The 24,424-nt window shown below is 38.0% G+C and overlaps 1 protein-coding gene and 1 pseudogene across 4 annotated transcripts in view; both read right to left on the bottom strand.

The window, feature by feature from the left end:
• Efna5 (ephrin A5) overlaps window positions 1-24,424 on the bottom strand; it is a 275,816-nt gene that overhangs the window by 172,908 nt on the left and 78,484 nt on the right. The window lies entirely within an intron of this gene.
• On the bottom strand, window positions 23,738-23,838 carry LOC141424468 (U6 spliceosomal RNA; annotated as a pseudogene).

The raw sequence follows: 24,424 nt of genomic DNA, 5'->3' as shown, positions 1-24,424 counted from the left end.
TGCCAAGTTTTCATTTTGTTTTACATTAATATTAGGACTTATCATATTTCATCTCTGTTTATGTTTACATAAATTATATTATATCAAATCCAGATTTGGAGCATCTCAGAATAAATACTTGAGTAATTCTTGTTAATATTTTCGTAGGAGCTCAACTTTAATTTTTAGTTTTTCTTGGGAATATAATACCTAAGTATATAAATTTAATTCAACCACATTAGTACATTGCCAAATTACGTTCCCAAGAAAACTTACTGCATCTATTATATATTTTGTCTATTTATAATTATGCATTTTTTCAATTCATAGAAGCCAAATAAGCTAAGTATATTAACCACAGAAAACCACAAGATAGTTTTTTCCTTATCATACTTGTATTCTAAGTGTTAAAGAGCAGAAAAAAATTTTTGTACAAGTGGCTAAATGATTAAGGTTCATAAATCAAAAACCTAGCAGACGAAACCAAAAAAAAAGAAAGGAAAAGCAAAATGAATCAACTTTCAACTCTAAGAAAGAAGAAGGAGGAGAAAAGGTTAATTTTACATGACGTTGCATAATATTAATTTAACTGCTATTTCATTCAGGGTCCAAAACCACTGTTTTGGAATTCCCTTTTGTCATATGTATGGAAGGGCTTGCTATTGTCTCCCAGGAAGGCTGGCAGCTGACTCTGCACTTTGACCTCCAACCCTGCCTCAGCAAGGGGCTCACTGGTATTCCCAGAAGCTTCTCTCAATGGAAGAAGACCATTTAAAAGAGAAAGCCCCTCCTCAAGGGCTGGTGGTCCTTCCACTCCCACCCCCTGCCCCAGCCCCCCTTTAAGTGGTGGCATACAGTTTTGTCAAGCCCATAATTCTTGCACCTTCATAAACCCACTATTTTTCATGTATATTTGATAGGTCTTTTCCCAGCTATTCAAAGCAGCTTTCACAGTCATGTTAGTGGGTAAGAGCCATCTATTCTGGCCTTACATTTGATTAATTTGTGGCATTCATGTGTCTAATTCTCTACACACAAAGGGAATGAACTAGTTTGGACTCTATCGACAGGCCATTTCTGCCAGGAAAGTTCAAATGTAAAAGCTGTGTCAGTGGAGATGGTTTCCAGCTTGCTAAAACAAGCTTAGAATAAAATACCATAAAAAGCCTAGCTTAAGAAAACAAAACACCAATATCATTTCCAATGCTTCTGTTAATGATATTTTAACACACATGCAAATACCTGAATGCTGCGTTCCTAGTCACGCATACCTAGATCTTCATGAAAGGGAGTATCCAAAATTCCTGCAGTTTTACAGAAATGACACACGTACCAAAATAAATAAATAAATAAATAAAACCTCCTGGCTTCCTTTCAAATCCCATCAGTCAACTTTTATCAACCATAGGGGAAGCAGAAGATGATAAACACTGTCTGCAATATCATTTAGGTTTTAAGCTTTGGATCTCTTCCAGTTAACGTTTGCAAAAGAGTGAAAGTTATATTATGGAACAGAATATATTGTTCCTTATTTCTTACTACATAATAAATGTTTTCAAATTTGCCTCTAAATGCAATTCTTTGTGATTTCCTTGATCTTTTCTAATCCTTAAAGAATAATGATAGCAAAAAATTTAGTGTCTGCAATAACCTTCTTCCTACAGTTTCCCTTTTTAGTTCTTGTTTGAATTTAATTAGTTGATGTTTAGCTTTTAAAAACCCACAAAATTTCTATTCAATGGCACTTCAAGTTTCACAAAATTTTTCAAAAGAACTTAAAACCAGACACAAATTATTTGACATAAGCAGGATGAGAAAGACTTGCTGTGTATGTCACACAACATTCTTTGTGTCCTTTAGTAAAAAGCAGGACTCCTGTCTTTTCATGATGTCACTGTTATGCTATACCAAAAAAAGTCCCCACAGACAAGTTTTACTTCCTGTCAGTAGAGCCAAATATGAAATAAATCTTTAAAACACAGAGGAGAAAATAGTGTATATGAGTTCCTCCAGAATATATAAGGGAGCCTGCAAAGAATAAGGTAAAGAATCGACAACCTGGTTTCCAGTGTTGCTGATTTACTTCAGTGACATTGGGTTTAACCCTCCTGCTAGAGGTAGAATGTGGGTGCACATGAATGTGTGCATTTCTCAGGCCCTGGGACCTAAGCAAGTCATCTTTCTACTCTGGAAAGGTGAGAAAACACCACACCAAGTAAATGGAATTTGAGTCACAGTACCCATCAACAGCAAGGTATAGGAAGGGGAAACCAAGGTCGAGGTCTATGTGTCATTTTTATAGTCCACTAAGGAAATTAAGGAGCATGGAACTGGGCACTGGAAATGTGAGGTGTATGGCTCAGAATAAGAGTGCATTTCTAGTGTTTACATTCAAGCACTCTACCCTTACATATAAACACAGATACCCATCTATATCTACATCTATTTATCTACCCACCTACCTATAAATATCTACCTTTGTATAGGAGAGGGGAAGAGAAGTGGGTAAGAAGAAAAAGAGGAAAGATAGAGATCATGGAAAAGCCAGGAAGAGTAATTAAAAGACAACTGGACCAGGGAGAAGCCTGCAAAATCCCACAGAGGGGACATGCTGAAGCAGGTAGTAAGGGGGCAGGAATGGAGAAGTCATGCCCAGAGCAGAACCACATTAGCACAAATGTGATAAAACAATTTAAGGGTAAAACCATAAGGAAAGAATGAAACCACAGAGCACCAGACAGCTGCAGCCCTTAATTGCCTCAACTCAGAAATGCAGTTACTCCTTCTTAAGTACCCACCTCAAAACCAAGCCAGGAACATGCAGAAGTGCCTTTCAGCTAGTTTAGACATAGATTCCTGCATGAAGAACATAAAGATAATTTGGAGACGTGAAAAAACCAATTGCCAACATAAATAACACTTCAGAATTTATTAGAGGTTTGAGCCTTGTAATGAAATCAGTTATTTGGGAAGTAGTTAAAATTTGATAATATAGGACTAGGTGTGTAGTTCAGTGGTAGAACACTTGCCTAGCATGCACGAGGCTCTGGAGCTCTGGGTTTAACCGCTAGTATCCCCCCCCCCCCACACACACACACTATAGATAGATGATAGATAGGTGATGGATAGATAGATAGATAGATGGATAGAACTTCTTATATATAAAATAATAAAACTTCGTTTTTTGTAAAAATTAGTATAAGTCCTCTGTATTTTCACAAAACCATCTCAATTTCCAGATTTAGCAGCTGTGATGGGAACTGGTTCTTGAAGCCCTTATGAAGGACAAATCAGGTTGGTTAAAAGAATGGCTTGTAAAAATCACTAGTTCTTCCTACCCTGATTCCATTTATCCTGCTGGCTGAGTCCTTTCCCTGAGCTTAAATACATGTATGCATATACACAAAATATGCACGTGTGCTTTACAGCAACATAGATGTCTGTATATATGTATAGTTAAATCTATACTCACCACATGAATCCATAATGGGCACAACGATGCTTACGATAGTGCTCATAGAGGTCGGAGCTCTTATTACTGACAGAAGAAGCTAACTGCAGTGAACTGAACAGAAAGGATATTTCCTGTTAGAAAAATCCAGCCCCTCTCAGAGAGGCCACTCAATTAGAAGGAAAGGTGCTGAGCCTAAGACTGCAGCCACTAGAGCCAGCAGCTCTGGCTCTGCTCACACAGAATGTGAGGAACTGCTCAACTCAGGACCTGACTGCCACTTTTGTCTCCTAATGAGCAGACACTGGGGGCACTGCCAATGGAGGGAATTCCCTTTGTCTGCTCTAGGCTGTAAGTCCTGGGCAGGGATATTAGACTGGTAAGCAGAGGTCTAATATAGCCTAGCTACTAGAGATTGCAGGCAACAAAAGTCTGAATTCTGAAACTGTATGCAAACCCTCACCTCCCCACAAAAGTCTCACAAAGAGGGTTTTCTCAGCTGTCTAGGAAAGGGTTTCCTTCAAAAACAGTGGCACGTCCATGTAATTGGCAATTGTACCCTGAAACTCATACACTGGGAAGCAATTATGCATTACTGTTCTTCAAGTAAAGAATGTCATATTAAATTTATTTACAGGAAAGATTGCAGATTATCATTTTAAAAAGGACATAATGGAAGAGGAAATGGTCTTTCAGAAGACGACAATGAACTATTAAATTCCACTTCGAACCAACTATATGCCAATTTTTATTTCAAATTCAAGTATTAGAAGATTATTGACAGGGAAAAAAGTTAGCCAGAATTTATCTGGATTATTTCCAAAACTCCAGAAACCTAATACGCATATCCAAGGTCTATTTAAAAGCTGACTGTATCTGTTTAACACCGTATTCAGAGTAGAGAGCTACTTCCCAATGGTGAAAGAAACTGTTTCCACATTTTGAGAAGAACCATAAAAGAAGGGCCTCTAATTTCTAGTAATTACCCTAGTACCTTAAAGTCCATAATTACAGAGAGAACTATGCCCTCAACTGGCCTTTAGTTTGTTCCAAACTCGGTGCATGTAATTAGCCTTGATTAATATCCCACATTGCACATCAACAGAAACTGTGAGTCCAAATGGTCCCTGTGTTCTGCTGCCTAGGGAAACCTCGCTGTTCGAATTCTGTGCCCTTATCAAGGGGACGTGCTGGGCAAATGGGATCAAATGAAGCCTTGGCACCCACCTTGGCCTAACTATTCAGACGGAAGCAGCAATGCCTTTCATGTAATCATCTTAATCCCTTGTATCAACTAATTAATACACAGAGAAAGCTTTTACTTGCATGTGAGCAATTACAGCAAGTTCCTGGTTGGTGTCCAAATGGATTCACAATATAATTCATGAACAATGAGGCTCTGGGAAAGACAGCTTCTAAAGATGACTTAAAATGAACAGGGATTGGGAGGGCAGGCATTAAATGATTCTGTTAACATTAGAACGAAAGGACACAAAATAAATGAGAAAATTTCAGTTTGGAACCAGATTTTGCACAACTGGCTTATACAGGCCCATTCACGTGTGTAAAATAATAACGAATAGATACCAAACAGTTTTGATTCTATGTCTTTAGATGGCTAAAGGCCAGAGTTACTTCCAAGGGACTCAAAAACAAAGAATCCTGATGTCCTTAGGTTCCTGCTAAAAACCAATCAAAATAAAGTCAGCCCACACAGACTTCTTGAAAGGCATCTAAGATTTTAGCTCCGTGATTTCACATTCCTCCCTGGCGGTACCTGTTGCACGGACGCTCCTTCTTTTTTTAAACAGAAGGCAGCACATCAGTTCTTGCCCTGTCCTGAGACCTGGCCCAAAACTGGGAGCCCAGAGTAGCAGGCACTGGGGACGGCGAACTGGCGGGGAAGAGGGCTGGGGGACTGCAGGAAAGGACCCGGGGAGCAGGCGCTCCCGCTGCGGGGTTTCTGCTCCCGCCTCTGTCCCAGCCGGAGTGGGATTAGCTCCAGTGTGGGGGCAGCTTGTAATCCAACAGGGGCAGAGGGCGCAGGAACCTCGTGGCTGTGGCATTCAAGAGCAGGGTCTGGGTAATAAAGCACCGCATTGTGGTAACGAGCCCCGGGTGTGCGCTGAACTCCTGCGCAGATGGCTGGCTGTCTGGGGAAAGCATTACCCTGCAAAGTCCAGTCACCAAGTTCACTGAATCCAAGAAACAACAGCTTCCCCCGACCATCCCCCTCCTGCCTGACTAGTCCTGAAAACTGACATGGGTCGTCTTTTTTTTTTATTTTTTTTATTTTTAAAGAAAATCCTAACCACATAGGTTTGAGCTGCCTGAATTATTGTGCTGGGCTGCCCCGGGAACCAGACACTATCCTCCCGGCTAGAAGGCTAAAGAATGAGCAATCACCAGCCCGTGGAATTTTCATGATCCAGTTTCCCACCTTCCCGTGGCATACCCACTGGCAGGAACCAAAGGGCTGTCACCCTGACGAGGGAAAACAAAGCTCTGCTCTGCCTTATAAAACAGGTTTTTCCTTTCCCGTAGAGACATTCCTTTATGGCTAGGTCATGTAAAACAGCAAAATGCTCAATGAACACACTTGGTCCTGCTCCCTGCAGGTGCCTGTGCCCTTCAACTTGACCTGTGACACAGGGAGCGAGAAAGAAAACCACTCTCCAATTTCTAAGTAAAAGGTGACCAGATGGCAGCTATGACAAAGCACAGCCTACTGTTAGCAACAAAAAGAAACTGAAAACAGCAATGTGGACAGAACAGTCATACAGGTGTGGGCCGAGACCTGAGAGGGCAAAATAAAATATTTCTGGGGACGAATATTGAACCAAATTGACTAAAAAAGACAGGATGGCAGAGGACATGATGTGAGTTGCTCTGGCACTGACAAACCTATTCTTATCTGGCAAGGACACCCCCTGCTGGCCACCACGCTGAACTCCGCCTCTTGGTTCTGCTCCAAACATCCTGCTGCCTGGGGGAAGGGGCAGAGAGCTCCCACAAGTCCCTTGTAAAGCACACAACCAGTGCACAAAGTTGCCCTCATCGCATAGTCACGGCCCCAAACCACAATCTTTCCTCAGTCACGGTTCTCTGCAGTTAGATACATTACAAGCAGGCTGCAAAGAATGAACATGCCAATTGCTACTTTGCAGGTGAGAAAGTTGGGGAGGAGAGAGGCCATAAGAGGGGACCTGTCATAGAAGAGATTTTTAAATTACTCACATACACAGTCCCTGATCACTGGAGAAAATGTTGACTGTCCTTTTAAAAGGTAGAGTTTATTATGATAGTCTTAATAATAATTACTTAAGTTTCTAGCACATGACACTAGTAGCATAGGATTAAAACATAGGGGAAGAATCTATTGCTGATAAAACATATGACTAAAATCAATCCAGCATTCCCATTGCTACTTTTTGATATTAACTACTATGCACACATCATGCTCTTTTCCAAGTTTTCATTCCCCATCCTTTTCACCTAATTCTTTTTCGGTTCCTTTGCTATTGAACCCTTGCAAAATCATGCTGATGTTTTGTAAAATCAGCACACAGTCCTCTATGTGATTCCCCTCAGAGTTGCAGCACTCAGTGTTTGCAGCAGAAAATCCTTCCTAACTTGGGCTTCTATGTAAGCTCACTGCCATCAACATCAATTGGAGACGCTTACTTAAGGAAAACTTCTAAGGCATTCAGGTGGGTGCCACCCAGTAAGACAACCAAAAAGAAACCTGTTTGTAAAGGCGTTGTGGTCTCTCCCCTACTGGCAAAAATGTCATACTTGAGTATCTTTAGCTCACATTATCTGCTCTTAGTCTCAGTGAGTTCACCAGTTCAAGATGAACTTGGCTTCTCCCTGGGACCTCAATTTCATGTCTGTTCCCAGCTCTCAACTTCAAACACAGGGGACAGATAAGGCAAAGCATCTAGGGATGAGCAGAGAAATATAATGGAGAAAACAAACAAGCCTCATCTCCTCTGGGTCATTGGGTCTGGTTTTCATTTTCTGGTTTACATATGAAACTAGAGGGTAAGAAGAAGCAATAGTGGAATATAGGCTCCAAGGACAAATTCTCTCATTTCGGAATTTTAAAAGAATTTCCAAAAGTTGGAAATCTCCAAGCTTTTTCTTTATTTAATCCTGTGTGCTGAAATTTTTAGATTGTGTTTCTTTGTGTTCCCTTATGCAACCAAAAGACTGTCCAGATGAAATAAGGGTGTGGGGTCATTCTTTTATTTGTTTCTCCAATGATCATTTATTAAGAATTAGAAGTGTTTTGTCAAAATAACCTATCTGGACAATACCTAATACAAGGATAGCTTTTATTCACCACTTCCTTTAGCTTGTACTGTAGACATCATCTTGGGAATAACATGATTATTTGGGTTTCCATGCTGTGGCTTAGCGTGAACCTCTACCTATCAAAAGGTCTGAGAATGAGTATGTGAGTCTATATTTATTTATAAGAGAGGAGAGCAGAACAGTTTTACAATGAACAAAATCAATCTGCACCAGTTTTGGGAGTAAGATTCTGTTTTGAATAGAGCTGTCAAGACATTTACAATCTGTTTGGCCCTGTGTCCACAGGAGGCTAAAGGTTTCATAGTAAAAAGAAAGGACTTTTATTTGTTATGAGGCAAGTGCCTCATCAGATTTGGGGTGATTTTAGCTATTTTGTGTACCCTAAAGCACCAAACAGCACATCTGCATTTATACTGACATGCACATATGAGCAAAATAATCTGTAAGAAAAACAGAATTAGGCTCACTGTTGCTTTATCTAAGTATGAAATAAGTTTAGTAACTATCACCTGGTTTTGTTACTGGATTTAAGAAGTATTCAAACTTTCTTCAATAAAGTCAGATGGAAAGGGCTGTCTGGAAGAACACTGAAGATTTTTACGGGTGGCTTCAAACATCAGTAAATGGCAAGCTATGGGAACATATAAGGAAAAGTTCTTTATGAATCAAAACCTCTTTTTTCAGATACACGGTGTCTTTCTCTCATGTTGTAACAATACTCAGAGACCTCTCCTGAAAAAAAAAAATCAATAAATAAGCTCTAACTGATACCCCCTCAGATTAAACTCAATATGCCATTAATATGAAAAGAATTTGACAGTTTACATAAGGGATGTGACCTGGTGCCAACAACCTCTGGCTTCTCCATTCTCCAGATGGTAGCAGATTAGTAGGCAGCCTTTATTCTCATAAGAAGATTTTTCTCCCCATGGAAAAACTATAAAGGCCAATTCTGTTCCAAACTTCAAGTCTCCTTCACAAATGTCTACTCAATTGTAGGCCTTAACTAATGCCTATTAAAAGAAGCCCTTGGGCTTGAAGCTATGGAAGGCGGGGGAAGACTAAGGCAAACTTAACTCTAATGCCTGCCTTTAAAAGATCTATTGACAGAAGCAGTGGGGAGAGTTTGAACTAATGTTAACTTAAAGAGAAAGGCTGGTGAGATTCAATTGTGGATGTGAATGCTTGCTTGAGTTTGATCTTGACGGGGCTTAAGATAAGGGAGATAAAAACCTAAGCCTACTTACATATTAAAAAATGTACTTGCACCAAATTCACCACATACCACTGGTCTCAATTTGTTTTATGCCCATCATCACTGAAGATGTTGAAGGACACCCCTGTCTAATATGGTAAAAAGCCACAGCAGAGGGCACTTACTCCCTTGTGCTAATCTTAACATGAAAAATCATTGCCTGACAACACACTATGTTCTTTCACATTAAATCTTCAAATGCAACACAGAATAAAAACAGAACTTTTCTTCAGTCCTGTTCTGGCAGTAGAAATATAACAAGTGGTTAATCAAATACACCCAAGAGATGAAAAACTGCTCTTAGTAGGCAAGAAATATTTCCCTTAACAGATAGGAAGTGATCTTTAAACAACTGGAGAAAATATTATTTTATAAACAGCCTGACCTTGGTAAAACTTTTAAGAATATTCAGCTTCACATACACTCAGAAAGCTAAGTCAATACCTTCCCAAAATATTTGGCTTATTTTGTAGTGACCAGGACATATGCCATCCCACTCCACAGGAAGAAATTACAATCTCTGAAGGAAAAACACTTCTTCTAGGAATCTTTGAATGCACAAAGACTGCTTTTAACACCAATTAGTTCATAAAATATGTTAAATGTTTTTTTATGGAGCTTTTAATATTTCTATTAAAAATTTCACAAATAGGTGAAAATGTGAAATTTGTCTGGATTTGTTTTCTTTGCAGAGAAGTTAGTCTTCACAGCTAAGATCCTGAGAAGTATAAAACAATCTGCTCTAGAACTACCAACCACAATAAAAACAAGTAGGACAGCACAGCATCCCTACCCTCAAAAAAATGCATCCCACTAATAAACTTGGGCCAAAGAAAGGAAAAGTTTTAGTAAAGATCCAAGATACCGGGAAGGAAGAGATTAAAAAGAAAAAGATACAGTGTCTGAGATTCTATTTAGCATGACCTAATTCTAACAGCTTCCAAAATCATTTAGTTAAGAGAACATCAGCATTTGCCGATAGCAAATATACTTTGAGTTCCCCAGAAATAAAAGTTTTCGTGGAAATCTCAAAGGCAATGAAAAAAAAAGACAGAATTTATTTAATTTCTTTTCTGCAAACCGCCTCATTTCCTAAAGGAGGAAATGCTGGGCAAACAATAACTGAAACGGTCATATTAAACACTCACCCAAGGATGGCATTAATGGTTAACAGCCCAGACCTCGTCTAAGCAAAGCATCTTAGTTCGGTATCGATATGGTACAAAATGGGTTGCTTTGAGTGGCTGTTTTCTTGTCTTCTATTCTCACTACAGCATTTTCACAGAAATGTCCATTTCCATAACCGTTACCACACTCATTTTAAGTAAGAAAAGTTACATCCAGCAAAAGAACTACACAACAATCCAATAACTGGGACCATCGTGGCAATCAGATAACAAGTTTAGGAAACGGCTTAAGGAAATGAGCTAATAACATGACCGCGCACAAGCAGATTATCTCTGATTGCTACAAAGAATGCTATTAGGGGGCACCATGTTTTCAAGTGATCATTTTTCCAGCCTATTACAGAAAGGTTAATCTGCAGCCCTATTCATAAAATCAATTTTGCAACATGCTAAATATAAAGGAATTACATTTAAAAATCCATCATCAGGAACTATGTTGACATTTCTTTCAATTGTCTTAGACAAGACTAATTCAGATATTTTCCTGACCATAAATTTACCCATGAGAATAAAGTCTGAATAAATGACTTTATCAATCCATACTTTGTTTATGTAGCACTCTTAGGACAGACTCACAGAGAGGAAACTACAAATGTCTTTTATTATAAAGACTCTTACAAAGCTGCTAACACTGAAGTTCGTTAGTTCATGAGGATGAGGACACATGTCCAGAGAAGATGATCTTACTGTGATTTAACTCTCAGAATACCAAACCTCCTTCCTTCCTTCAGATTCCCAGACAGCTGCTGAAGTTGTAGATATTGAGGTGTGATGAAATCCTTTCTCTAATCCACATTCTGACAGTTAAATTGTTGGGCACACAAACTCTCCCACCCTGTGAAGGTTAACATTCCAGGATTATCTCCAGTCCAAAACACAGAAATCTGTTTCAACCTGCCTACTATCTCAGGTTGACTCAGAAAATTTTGCTGGAATAGTAAGTTTGAAATAGCCATTGGAAAGCATCTAGTGGCCAGTCCTATCCGTTTTTTCACCCTTGGCTGGCAGTTGATTAGCTTGTGAAATGTAAATCAGAATACCTTTCACCTGCAAAATGACTAACATAAATGCCAATAATGAATTTCCTCAGGCCCTGAGGGGGTTTTCAGAGGCATGCTGGCCACCTGGTCACTCTGAAACAAGTCAATTGTGAACATAAAACTCAAACCTTGCTTGAGAAAGTAGCCTGGGAAAACAGGAGATTTCCCATTCCCAGATGAAGTCAGTTTCTCGGCTGAAGTGTTGTGTCTATGAACAAAATTTCATAGTTACTATGAAATCTAAATATCAGATATTTCTTCAGGCCAAAAACCAGAAGAGCCATGTAGCCTTTCTGATACAGAAAACTCAGTAAAAATTTAGCGATAAAGGTTAGATTCAAAAGGCACATGGAATGGGGTGATTTAAGGATGCCCCATTCCAGCTGGATTACATCCAAGACCCACTTATCTGAGATAGAATTAGACCAAATGTCAAGAAGAAAGAATGGACAGGTTTACCCCTTCGTGTTTTGGGAAAAGCTAGTCTTAGTGGTTTGCTGACATTTTAAGTACAAAAGAGACTTATTTTAAACTTCAGACCCCCAGAAGGCCTGCTTCTGGAGAACTCTGAAAGGAGAGATTAGTTGGGGGAGCCTTACCTTCAGATTCCACCCTTCAATCACGTTAGACACAGAGCTTTAGCCATTTTTTTGCCTAAAGTCACACATGTGGTCAAAAGTTTAATTATATCACTGGCAGCATCAGCAAGCATATTGTCTGCCATCCACAGGAGGGATAAAACCTTTTTTGGAGTGCTGGGGTTCAGACATCACTGTGGAGGATTTCCCAAAATCTCAGGTTATGCCTGACAGTTGATATTTTTTTTCTTAACTGATCAAAGAACTAGTCTGGATCCTGAAAAGATTCTAAAACATTTCTCTCAGATCCTGAACTTTTGGAGAGGCCCCTACTAGCTCCCCCAAACAGCTGAGTCTAAACACAATCAAATTGGTACTTTTGACATAACTGACTGGTTCTTTGCCAGCCAGTCATTCCATCATACAATCAACAGGAATTTATTAAATGCTTAGGTGTTGAGAAGATGCAAGAGTGCCTCTCCTAGAGAAGCTCGAAATCTCAGTCAGGCAGAACACCAACTAATTAAACTAGTTATGAGTCAATCAAACGGGTTATGCATGTACAACAGGCCAAAACCATGAAGTCTGAGGTAACCACAAGTTTCATTCTCAAAGTTGAGAAATGCTGATTATAATCAGTTTTTGGTTGTGGATTTAAGGAGTGCAAGGCAAGGAGAAGCTACCCTGGGGTCCAGCCTCTAACCCAGGGAGGCCTAAAACCAGCTGCTAGTTCAAATCAAGAAGGGAAAAAGTTGAGAAACTATTCCAGACCTTTTTTATAAATAACTTTCAGCATGAATATGACAGGTCTGAAAGTTATAATGTATGTCAAAGGATACCATGAAAAATAAATGATAAATTGGCATAAATCAGACTAATCAGGTAAGAATCACCCTTATAAATATCCACTGTTGAGACCATTTATCCAGCTAATATCAACAGCGACAGACTTACTCTTCCCGTTACATTTGCTAAGTAGAAATCTTGTTTTGAGGATATAATAGCAACTTGATTCACAAAAGCAAAAGAATCTTCTCTGGAACTGGTAGTGCCCCTGTGGTGATGCGAGCTGACTTACACATTGGACACTAAAGTCCTGGTACCTAAGGCAATGGTTTAATTTCTTTTAGAATCAAAATAAATAAAATTCAGCCTTGACTGTGCTTGTCTTTACATTAACACTGCCATAAATTTGAATTTTTTAAGTTAAGGAAAGGGGCCACAAAGACAAAGGAGCAAGAGGCCCTGGTCACACTTGCCACTTTTTGTGTATTTAATTGCCATGAACCTACACACCTTCTCTATTCTTCCCAACAGCTCTGGACATTCAGTATTCACATTGTCCTCATTGTATACATGTAGACATTGTGCACAAAAGCCATATACAGTCAGGATGCAGAAGAAAGAGTATGGAATCGCAGACACAACACAGCAGGACTGGAATTCTAGCTCCTCCATTAACCAACTGTGTGACACTGAGCAAGGTGCTACATTCAGGAGCTAAGAGAATTAAGTAAGATATATATAAAGAGCTAGCACAGAATAAGAGAAAATAGTGGCATTACTAAAATCACCACAGTTGTTCACGGTTAAATAGCTAGTGGCTGAACAGGCATTCCAACTTAGGTTTGCTACTTGGAGACATTTTTCTATATCCATAGCCTTTCTCTTTTGACCTGTATGACACACAAGAGGTTTTAAGGATCCTATAGTTGCATGTCCCTGTCTTTAAAAAGAAAAAAGTCATCCTTGCATAAAATCATTCTATGCAAAATAGGAAAAAAATTAAAACACACAGAGAATAGTACTGTAGTCCTTTCTTTTCTTTCTTTCTTAATTTTTTTCTTTCTCTCTCTCTCTCTCTCTCTCTCTCTCTCTCTCTCTCTCTCTCTCTCTCTCTCTCTCCTAATAACAGAAATCAACAATCTGACTTGGTAATTTCACCTTAAAAAAAAAAAAACACAGAAGGAATTCATCAGTTAGTTAAAATGCTTTTATCCACCAAAGAAGCTGCACCTTGATTCACTTCCAGCACAACTCCATATGCCCAACAGCATGGGTTGCACTTCTGACCTTTGTGTCATTCAGAGATTTCACATATTAGTCAATCAAACTCTCCCCAGTTGTTTACAATATTTTAACTATGTAAGGAAGAAGAATGTTAACCACCTACAACTCAGAATATTTATAATAAAAGTCTTTATCTATAAATTTCTTAACAGCAGTCCTGGACTTTCAAAGCAGATTTTATATATCGTTGGTGAGGATCTTAACAATAATTCAGCCCCTTAGAAAGGTATATTAGTAGACTATGTAATCCCACTTCTAAAAGCACTTGACAAATCTATACAGAAGCATACAAATTACAATTTAAAGAGCTCCTTTCAGTTACCAATTTCCATAGCAACTGAAGATACTTAATACTAAAATATAAATCTCGGAAAAGACCTCCTGAACACTATGAAGAATGTTCCATTCCAAGACGATTCTGATAGTATACTGAATTCTATGCCCAAATTTAAAAATCAGGAGTACTTGCCCTGAGAACAGCCTGCTATACATTTCCCCTTGCAGAAAACTCTGGAATAATAGTAAGTTAGGGTGAGTAACTGCAAAGCAAAAAAAGAGACAATATCCCTGCCCTCTCAAGGGAAAGAAAAAATAAATAAATATAGCACAACACATGCACATACATCGTGTTGTATCCTCCATTAGCTTGGCTGTTTTGGTCAATATGTAATTTTCTAAACTGTAGGAATCTCTAATTTTAAAGTCAGTGTGTTCAAAAAAAAACAAACCACACACACTGAGCATAAGGGGGTTTCCTGATTTCAGCACTAAGCTAGTAGATTGAGAAATTTTTACTATAAATTTGTGCTTTGGATGAAACTGGAAAAATGACTTAAGACAAATTTTTAAGACATATGTGTGTGTACAAAATATATCACAGTTGTAGCACGATCTCATCGAAGTTGAGCAATTCAGACTGTAAACAACATTTCCAGTCAGCCTGTGTATTTCAAATCTAGTTCCCTCCTCCCCAGCACACTCATTTGCCAAAACTGCATTAATAACTTCCAGAAACATCACATTTTCTATCTTGGAACAAACTCATACAGGTTAAATGGTTTTATAGATTCAGTGCTGAGAGAGACTTCAGAAATAATATAGTCTACATCTTTCGCACTTGCTAAAGTTTCATTCCCCCTGTGATAAGATCCTAAGAGACTATCTGTTATCATGGTCCTTTGCCCCTGAGACATCTGAAGGAATAATGAAAAGCAACAGAGACACACTGTGCCTTTGGGGATGTTAACAGCCAAAAACTGTGAAAAAATTCCACTAGTCTGGAGCACCTCAGATATCTGATGAAGCTACAAGCCAGAATTATAATTCTGCTCCAATGAGGAGTGCTTAAAGTCAGTTCCGAAACCATCTACACGAGTGACCAAGTGCTGCTGGAGCCTCCACAGCCAAGCCCAAGGCTGGGATTGAATTTCTCCAGACAGTTTTCTACTGCAGACAATAACAGTTGCCACATTCAAGTTTCATATGTTATAACACCCTGTGATTTAGACTCAAGTTCCAATTGTACAGCTGCCTGCCTCCGTGTGTAAATGAGAACAAGTGCATCCCCAGCACAGGAGAGACAGATACTTCAATATTTTAAGAGGCAAACTCATTGTCCTGGGGCCTCTTGAGAACCAAAACTCCTATGTCACTTTAGTGGTCAAAACATCCGTGCCCAATATTCATAAGAGGATTTTAGTGACATGTCGCAGGTTCTCCTCAGATCATGGACATCAATTGGGGTAAAAGAGAATCAGAGACATGAAGCACCTCAAATTCCATCTCTGCAAAGAAAAGGAGAGAAAAAAACTGATGTGTTTTTCTACACACTATGCTGTGTGTAGATGGATAACACAGCATAGTAAGATGGCTGAAAGTCTTACTCTAAGTACATAAGTACAAATGAATTGCACACAAGTGGAAGATGAAAGTAAAAAAAGGAGTTTTACAAAGATAATTTGGTAGTAACTCTAATAGAGGGAAACATCAGTTGTAAGTTCATGTTCACTTTTTTTGTTTTTGGTGGGACTGGAGTTTAAACTCAAGACGTCATGCTTATTAGGCAGGTGCTCCACTGCTCGAGCCACACCTCCAGTCCTCATGTTCACTTTTTTTGTCTTTTCTTTTTGGCACTGGGATCGAACCCAGGGTCTCACACATGCTAGGCAAGCACTGTACCACAGAGCTACATCCCAGCCCTCATGTTCACTATTTAATTAGTGTAATGTTAACTAGTATTTTTTATATGCTAAAGAATACACCAAGAACCCAGGCTGACTGATAGTGGGTACTCAATAAAAATTAGTAAGTGAACAGATGTTTTTATTAGCACATATTAGTTGTTCAGAGGGATTTCATTGTGAAATTTCCATACATGCTTGCAATGTACCTTGGTTAGATTCACTTCCACATTCATTCTCCATCATCCCCTCTCCCCCTTCTTAAGACAATTTCAACAGGTTTCATTATTGTATTTTCATACAAGTATTTCAAGTACATCATCCATATTTGCCCTCCTTCACCCTCTCCATTTATCCACACACACACTATTACTCACCCCTGAACAAGGCCTGTTTTATTTTCCTAGATAGATATTTTTTAATTATAGATTGAGAGTATCCATTATCTGAAATGCTTCGGACCAGAAGTGTTTTGGATTTGGAAATATTATTTGCATAATGAAGAATTTACATCTCAACAGGGAAATTAATTTATGATATATATATATAAAACATGGCCTGAAGAAAATTTAGACAGTATTTTGAGTAATTTCTTTCTGTGAAACTAAGTTTGATGCACTGGACTCTCATAAAGCAAAAGTATCACTCTGAGCCACCCATGTGGACAATCTGTGGTTATTTGGCATCTCCATCATTCCTGACTCTGAATTTGTAACTTATAATTGCTATTAATAAGCAAACATATTCTTAAATTATGAATTAGTACAGTAAAGAAGGTAATGTGTTTAGGGTAACTAAGCAGCACAAATGCATCACTTATGGTATCCTGCTGATGCTAAAAACATTTTTGGAGTAGGGATGTTTGACATATACTTGTATTCAAACTTGAGTTCATTTGGGAATGCAAATATATTTTGCTCACTTTAGCAAGTATAAAACAGAATACTACAAATGGTAAATGATTCAACCAATATTTGAAGAACAGAATTTGGGCCTTCTAAAAATTTTAAAAAGCTGTAAATTACATACTTTTGTTTGTTCAGCAGCTAAGCAAAAAATGTTTTGGTATTGCTCAACCTAGGCAATCAGAAATAATTTTCCACTGAATTCTGATACAGGTCTCAGAGTGCAATACTTTGGAACATAAAAGTGACTATTCCACTACTATCTCAATGACATTCTTTTGAGTGAATTTTTAAATGTCATTCTGATTTTCAGTCAGCCCCCCAAAAGTAAATGATTTAAAGTGAAACAGCATAATTTCTAAGGAATTTATGATCTTCTATTAGAAAAACAAAGGCAAAAATAATTGGGAACATTCTCCTTTTCTGTCTTTCTACTTTTCTCCCTTCTACTTTCTGGCCAGATTGATGTCGATAATTCCACATTCCATCCCAAACACCAGATGAACAGAAGATTAGTTTTTCAAGGAAACAGCTGTAAATAACTATAATCTAGTTAGTAGGATTCCTTTATGGCTTGAAAGGTTATAACAACAGAAGTCCTAAATTTCCCTGATAAAAAACTTTAATTCCCTCCTGTAGGGAAACAACAGGACATCTTCTAAAGATCAAAAATGGGGTCATGTGTGTAACATTTATATACATGAACTGGTAATAAGGAACCAGGATAAAGAATTTTAATCCTATAAAATTTAGGTACACAAAGATCTGAGGGACTCATAACTAAATATTTTCTGAAGAAACAGCAAGATAAAAGGTATCCTAACATCAATTAATAATCTATGTCATAACAGTGACCCTCCTTCTCTAAAAAAAATAGCATCCAAAGAAAATGTCTAAATAAATTTAACTAAACTTAAAAGAATTCCAAAAGAAGTGGGAATAATTCATTCAACCAAAAATTCTGGTTCGAATTGAAGTAACTAAAAAAGGAAAAATATGAAAATAATATACAATAATTTGGACACAAAAATATAATTGTGCGTTATTATGAACCAGGCATTGGCAAAAAAAATGGGATAATGACAGGGATATTTTCCCCACTCTTTAATGTGAATTGTTTCTTCAGACATCTTTCCAGTGAATGAGGGTTTGGATGAAACGCTTCTTGCTTGATAAGAACAGAGAGGGCCTTCTGAAGAACTGAGCCCATTCCTTGCACCTGCTTGGGTCATACCATGTTCTTTATTCTTTGGAGAACAAAGGTAGAGAGGACAAAGGGAGAAAAGGGCCTATCAAATAGGAAGTAACAATGCATGGAAAATCAGTTTGTGTCCCATAAGATGGGCATAGAAACTTCTTATTTCTAACAACTACTTTATTTAGAAGAAGACAACTTTTTATCCAGCTAGTATGGAGTATGTTTGTTATTTGATCATTGAATAAGGAACAGATAAATTGAGTACTTCATCTTGAGCACAAACTCTGGCAAGACACTTCAGCAAACCAGATATGATAGATGCAGGGTAAAATACAAGTAGGTTGTCTGATGCCTGCTGACCTGCACACTTAATCTACACTTCAGGGCAAAGATGAGGGGCCTACTCCTAGTTTATGATTTCAGAAGAATGCACTGTCGATCTAGGCAGCATCAATATCCACAGGGGTTTACACATCTCTGGGGAAAGACCACATGCAAATATTCCCAAAGGTTCAATTAGCTCCAGGGGAATACTAACAAGGTACAGGCTACTCTGGGACTATCAAGGTTTTCCCCAATGAACCAATCAGAATCTCCTGAGGATAGCTACAAAAACAGAACTGTGTTCTTAAGGGAGAAAGGGATTGGGCAATAAGTCAAGAACAAAGTGTGAGTTATTTTCTGAAGCAACCTCAAACTTTTATGGTGACTAGAATCCACTAGTGACCATATTTGCCTAAACCAGGTGCCTCTACACACCAGGGAGCCAGGCTCATTGACGATGAACCCTATTTTGCTCCTTATCATAAGGTAATAGTCCAAAATCAGCCCTTTTGGAAAAAGAAGGACAGTTCCATCCAGGTTGCTGGCTGTAGCATTTCCGGAGAATATATTCCCTAAATGTATTTATTTATTTCATTTCTTTTTGGGGGCATGGGTGGGATGGAGACAGAATCTTGCTGTATAGTCCAGGCTGGCTCCAAATTGGGAGATCCTCCTGCCTCAGCCTACTGAGTTCTGTGATTACAGACGTGCCCCACCATGGCTGGTGCTAAATTTATTATTTAAGTATAAATAACCTTTAAATGTAGTACCTGGACATTTCCAGTTCAAATATTATCTGGTCTTTCATCAGCTTCTGAATATTGTATAAAACTCAACGATTAAGAAATGTAATAGACATCATTCATATTTCAGATTTTTTTCCCTTTCCACATGGCAAAATTTACTAACAAATATTGCTGATGAGCAACTTGCTGTCATTTTTCATAGTTGCCAGCTATGGGACTTTGTATGATTTTCCTAGTATACAGGAATTTTGAGGTAACAGCAGAAGTGGCAGTGATGATAGGTGGAGAAAGAACTCAGAGTGGTCTTAATAGTAGCAAGTCTTCATCTGGTTATTCTGATGTTAGAAAAAGGACATCAGATGGAGAATATCCCCTGGTCAGAAGGAAAACTCAGTTGCTGATATGATGGTACCAGTGCATATCATGATCACACAGGGACCATGCCATGAGCTACAAATGGTGCAAAACAATCTATCCTGCGAATAAACTTCTTCCATTCCTCCAATAGGGTGTGAAGAAAAGAGCTTTGTGCAATATCCTTTGCAATAGGGAGTAGGTACAATTTCTTGGATCTCACCTGTAATCAGAGGTACTAAATGGAAATTCTAATTTAAATTCTGTAAAATGTGAAAGTCAAGGACCCTCTTACAGGCACTTAGCAACTGGCTCATTCCCATTGCACCACATCAAGGGCAAAAGGGTTTTTCCTCATGCCCAGAATGTCCTCCCATTTCTATCAGTAGCAACAACCAGTTTAAAGCAAGCCAGAAAGGAGTATGGAGATACAGAATTATAAACTCTTCCAAAGAGAGAATGATAGCTGCGTCAGGATACCAATTAATTCTAAGTAATATTAGGGCATATACAGGAATAGAAAAACTTGTGAATAGCATCTATTTTTTACCTGGAAAATACAAAGACACATAATGATCCTGAGATGAATCAAACATTGAGGTCAGACACTACTTATATTATCCAAGACAGGTAAAAATTGCCATAAAAACAAGGGAAAAAGTAGAGGATTTTATGGAATTAGTGAATCCTTTAAAATCAAGTCAATCCCCAAATGTGGAAAAGATCATTCCCTTTTCATGAGAAAAAGTGAGATGGTTCCATAGCAGAAATGTTTCAGAACTGTGGTTAGAAGTTAAGTTACATAAGAACATCTGGATGGTGATAAATCAGTGGAAGATATTATATGGTATAAAATGAAATTACATTTTTGGGGACAGTTTAGTTCACTGGTATGTTTAATGCTTTGGAAAGCACAGTGAGTAAAACTGCTGAAATGAAGACTACTATGTAAAGCAGATCACTCACAGGGAAAAATCAGACTGACATTAAAATCCCCATCAAAGTAATGCTACAGTGGGGGCATTTTCTAAAATGTGACTTCTCATGACACTAGCCTGAAAAATACTGTGTTTACAATACTTTCCTTTGTTTCTGGATTCTTTGGTTGACTCATGGGATTATTCAAATTCAGGTATTTTTGTTTTGCTCCATCATGCTCAATTAAGAATAGAGACTGACTAAATAAAACTCACTACACAAAGATCTGCAATTATAGGAATAATTGCTCACAGTAATTTTTTCCCCAGTAGTGGTTTTTAAAGGCACCTTATACCTAGAAAGCAAGAGAAGTAAGCTGGCCTTTCCTATAGAGAATGAGACAAAAAGATGATAAACAAACATATATCTGGCCCTAATTAGGACTATTTAGTAAAAAAAACTGAAATAGCCAACCTTATAAATTCACTAAAACCATGAGATTGAAGGAGGAAGCAGACTATGAATAGAGGGGAAAAATGTAGGCCACATGTTCCTTCCATGCATCTGGACCCAAGAGGATATACCTTGAGCTACTACGGTATTCCAGGTGCCTGCAGGGTGCTTTTGCTTAATGACTATTTTTATTACCCCTCTACCCAAAATAATCATTGTGTATATTTTAATTCAAGGAATAGCTTAAATGTGCTTTTCAATTTTATGATACAAGTCAATGGGAAAATAGTTCCAGTGGCTTTGTATTACAGAAATGTATCAATCTTACAGGAATATATCTACTCTACAATTTGGAAGGAAACCAAGAATACACGCCTTCAAAATTACTCTAAGTGAAGAATTTAGATTTAAAATTAGAGATAATGTTGTCTTCAGAATTTCTTAACTTTTAAACATTTTACTCTGTAGAATACTACAGAGTCCCTATTCCTGGAGAAATAAATGGAAAAAGTTGACAACTAATCTTACATGGACAAAGAAGGAGCAACTAGATCATTTTTCATGGGAACTTCCGAGACTTTATGGTCAATTCAGACTAAATGGATAAACCAAATCTGTTAGAGGTCACATATATTTTCACCTATATCTCAGCAAAATAAGGAAAATAAGGGGAAATGGGTTAATTTTCAAGGCAAAATCATAACAGCATCCCAAATCCACTTAGACAACTAACACACATGAAACAGCATTAGAACATGTACTTCCTACCTCTCATCCCCTCCTGTCCTTACCTCCCTCCGCTTTCAATGGAAAAATTGGTGAAGTAGTTAAAGTGGAAGCCTCTTGGCCTCCAAAAAAACCTGGAAGTTATTTCAGGGCTCTCGGAAGACTTCTTGACCTACTTGTTTGCTGGGAAAAAAAGAGGAAGAAAAGTGGCAGGAATTATACATAGGATTTATGCTTGAACTTGTATATATAACTGTGATCATGTTCAAGACAATGTCATCAGTTTTCTCTTGTCTTCTGTCACCTACAGTTTTAAGATATGATGTCTGTTCCTCTCTCCTGGGTTGTCACTCCCCATCACTAAGAAAACAACCCAGGTAGCAGATGATAAGAGAAGACAAGTGGACCACAGTGTCCTCAAGTAATGACAAGCACCAGGCTGCAAATCAAAATGTGCAAGAGAAAGTAAGCAAAGCCAGACAAAATGTGAGGCCTACATAATTTAACACACACAAAAATGAAGCTGAAAATTCACAATGACCCTCTCCCTTGGCACCTATGTTAATTCATTTAAAAATATGAGTTGGCAAGAAATTCGTCAGACAATGCAAACCACTATCTGGGAAGTGTTCAAATTCTTGCTTACTTGGTCTGAATTAGTCATTAAAATAACCAGATTTTACTTCTGTTTAAAAAAATAAACAAGAGGTAGCCACTAGGCCCTTTGGTATTTGTTTCACAGTTAGAATACATAGCTGGGAGGCTCATTCTACCCGCCTCAAAATGTACCCTCATGTCCTGGAAGACGATCTTCTTGTGATTTTTCTTTTCTTCAAGTGATGTTCTTCACCTATTTATCCTGGTCTCTGTACTGACACTAATCTGCCTTGAAATTGGCTGATTCCACTTGAGCCATGTTTAGAGAGAAGTGAGTTTCATCAGGCCACCCTGTTCATAGGCCAGTTTATGCTCCATAGCAGAGAGATTATTAAAACTATATATTACGTGTATACACTTTTAAATGACTCAACTTGGGAAAGATAACTGAATCATATCTGCATTTCATTGCTTAGGTTGTAGAAAGGAGCCAGGTAGCATTATAATCTTGAATGGAAATTGTTTTCTAAATATATTATCCTCCAGAAGAAGCATTTAACAACTGTTAGTGCCCATGAGACAAATGCTAAGGGGGAAAAATGTGTGTAATAGAATATGGAGAGGAATGTTAAGAGAGAGGAAAAAGGTTCATTTAAATTATCAAACTGAGCATTAACCACAAGGAGAGAAAAACAAATGTTCTGTGTTGTGCACAAACATCAATTACATCTAGTAATTTAGTTGATTCCTCTCACTGAACAGGTGCTCTGCTGCAGTGCAAAGTGAAAAGCGTGCACACCACTCTCATTCCTGTAAAAGGTACCAAGGGTCCTCAACTTGCTCTAAAAAAGACTTCTAACCCATCTTGATACTGCCCTTATCAACCATTTAAGTTGAGCCCCTACCAGGTATGTGACAATGTGAGAGTAAAACCCAGCCTAGAAACTTGCCATTTCAGGAGGCTGAAAACTTGGGACAAAGAGAATAAATCCAAAGAGAAATTATGCAGATAGATATGGATTTCGTTATGGAAGACCAGCTGAATTATACCGACAAGAGAAAGCAGGATGACTGAATTAAGATAACCACAAGCTCTAAATATAAGCAATAGATTCAACTGGCTCATAGACCACACCCAAAACTTCTTCAAGAAACAAAACCAGTTGTTTGAGTTTAATTCCTAGAAGCCTTTCTTTTCAGACTATAAAAACAAAGTGACCGAAAGCCTAAAACAAAGTAGGGAATAAAAGAGTTTTGGGAACCTTACTCCTAAATTCCCACAAATGAATTAAGTAGCCTTCAAAAAAAAAGAAAAACCTAAAACATTCTTAAATACTGTGTGTATATAATTTTTACTCCTGACACCCAACTGCAATGGAAACTGAGGCAGAAAGTATGTGGATTAATGTGACATAATTATGTATGTTATGTTTGAGTTTCATGGATACTGTCTTTATTCTAACATATGTAACACTTCAGGAATTTGCATGTCATCCTTGTGCATGGCCACGTTAATCTCTGTATCACTACACTTTCAGTATATGTGCTGCTTAAGTGAACATGATACTGAAAAAAAAAAAAACTCAAAACTGACTGCACAAAAACTCAGTAAAGACAATAAACACTCTGCCACCATAAGTATTTTAAAACTATGGAATTAAGTAGAAATACACAGGGATTTCTTTTGTAAAGAGGTATAACATGAATAAATGATACATTTACCAACTTGCTTCTCTGTGGCTCCCACAATGATACCTGTAGTGAAAGGAGGTCCTTTTGCCTGCTTTTTTGTTGTTGTTGTTATTTTACCATCTTCATTTGAAAAAAATAATTCCAAGGCTGGAGATAAGTGGTGGAATGCTTAGCTAGGATGCTCAAAGCACTGGATTTGATGCCCAGCATGGCAAGAAAAAAAAATCTAGAAGAGAACCTTTTAATATTCTTTGCTTATTTTCTACTTTGGTTATTGATATGATCCCAAAAGAGTCTCCTCTTTCAGTGTAAGCAACCATTTTAGTACTATAGTATCTATGTGCCTGAGATTTTGCTCTTGGTATGTGAACTTAAAAGACTTGGGTTTTGCTTCTTTTGCTTACCATTCTTAATTCCAAAATTTTTCCTTGAAATCCTGTCTTCTCTTGACAAC

This window comes from Castor canadensis, chromosome 6 (genome assembly GCF_047511655.1).
Source record: "Castor canadensis chromosome 6, mCasCan1.hap1v2, whole genome shotgun sequence".
NCBI classification, from domain to species: domain Eukaryota; kingdom Metazoa; phylum Chordata; class Mammalia; order Rodentia; family Castoridae; genus Castor; species Castor canadensis.
The sequence above is the reverse complement of the archived record's forward strand: the minus strand, read 5'-3'. Positions and strand labels throughout refer to the sequence as shown.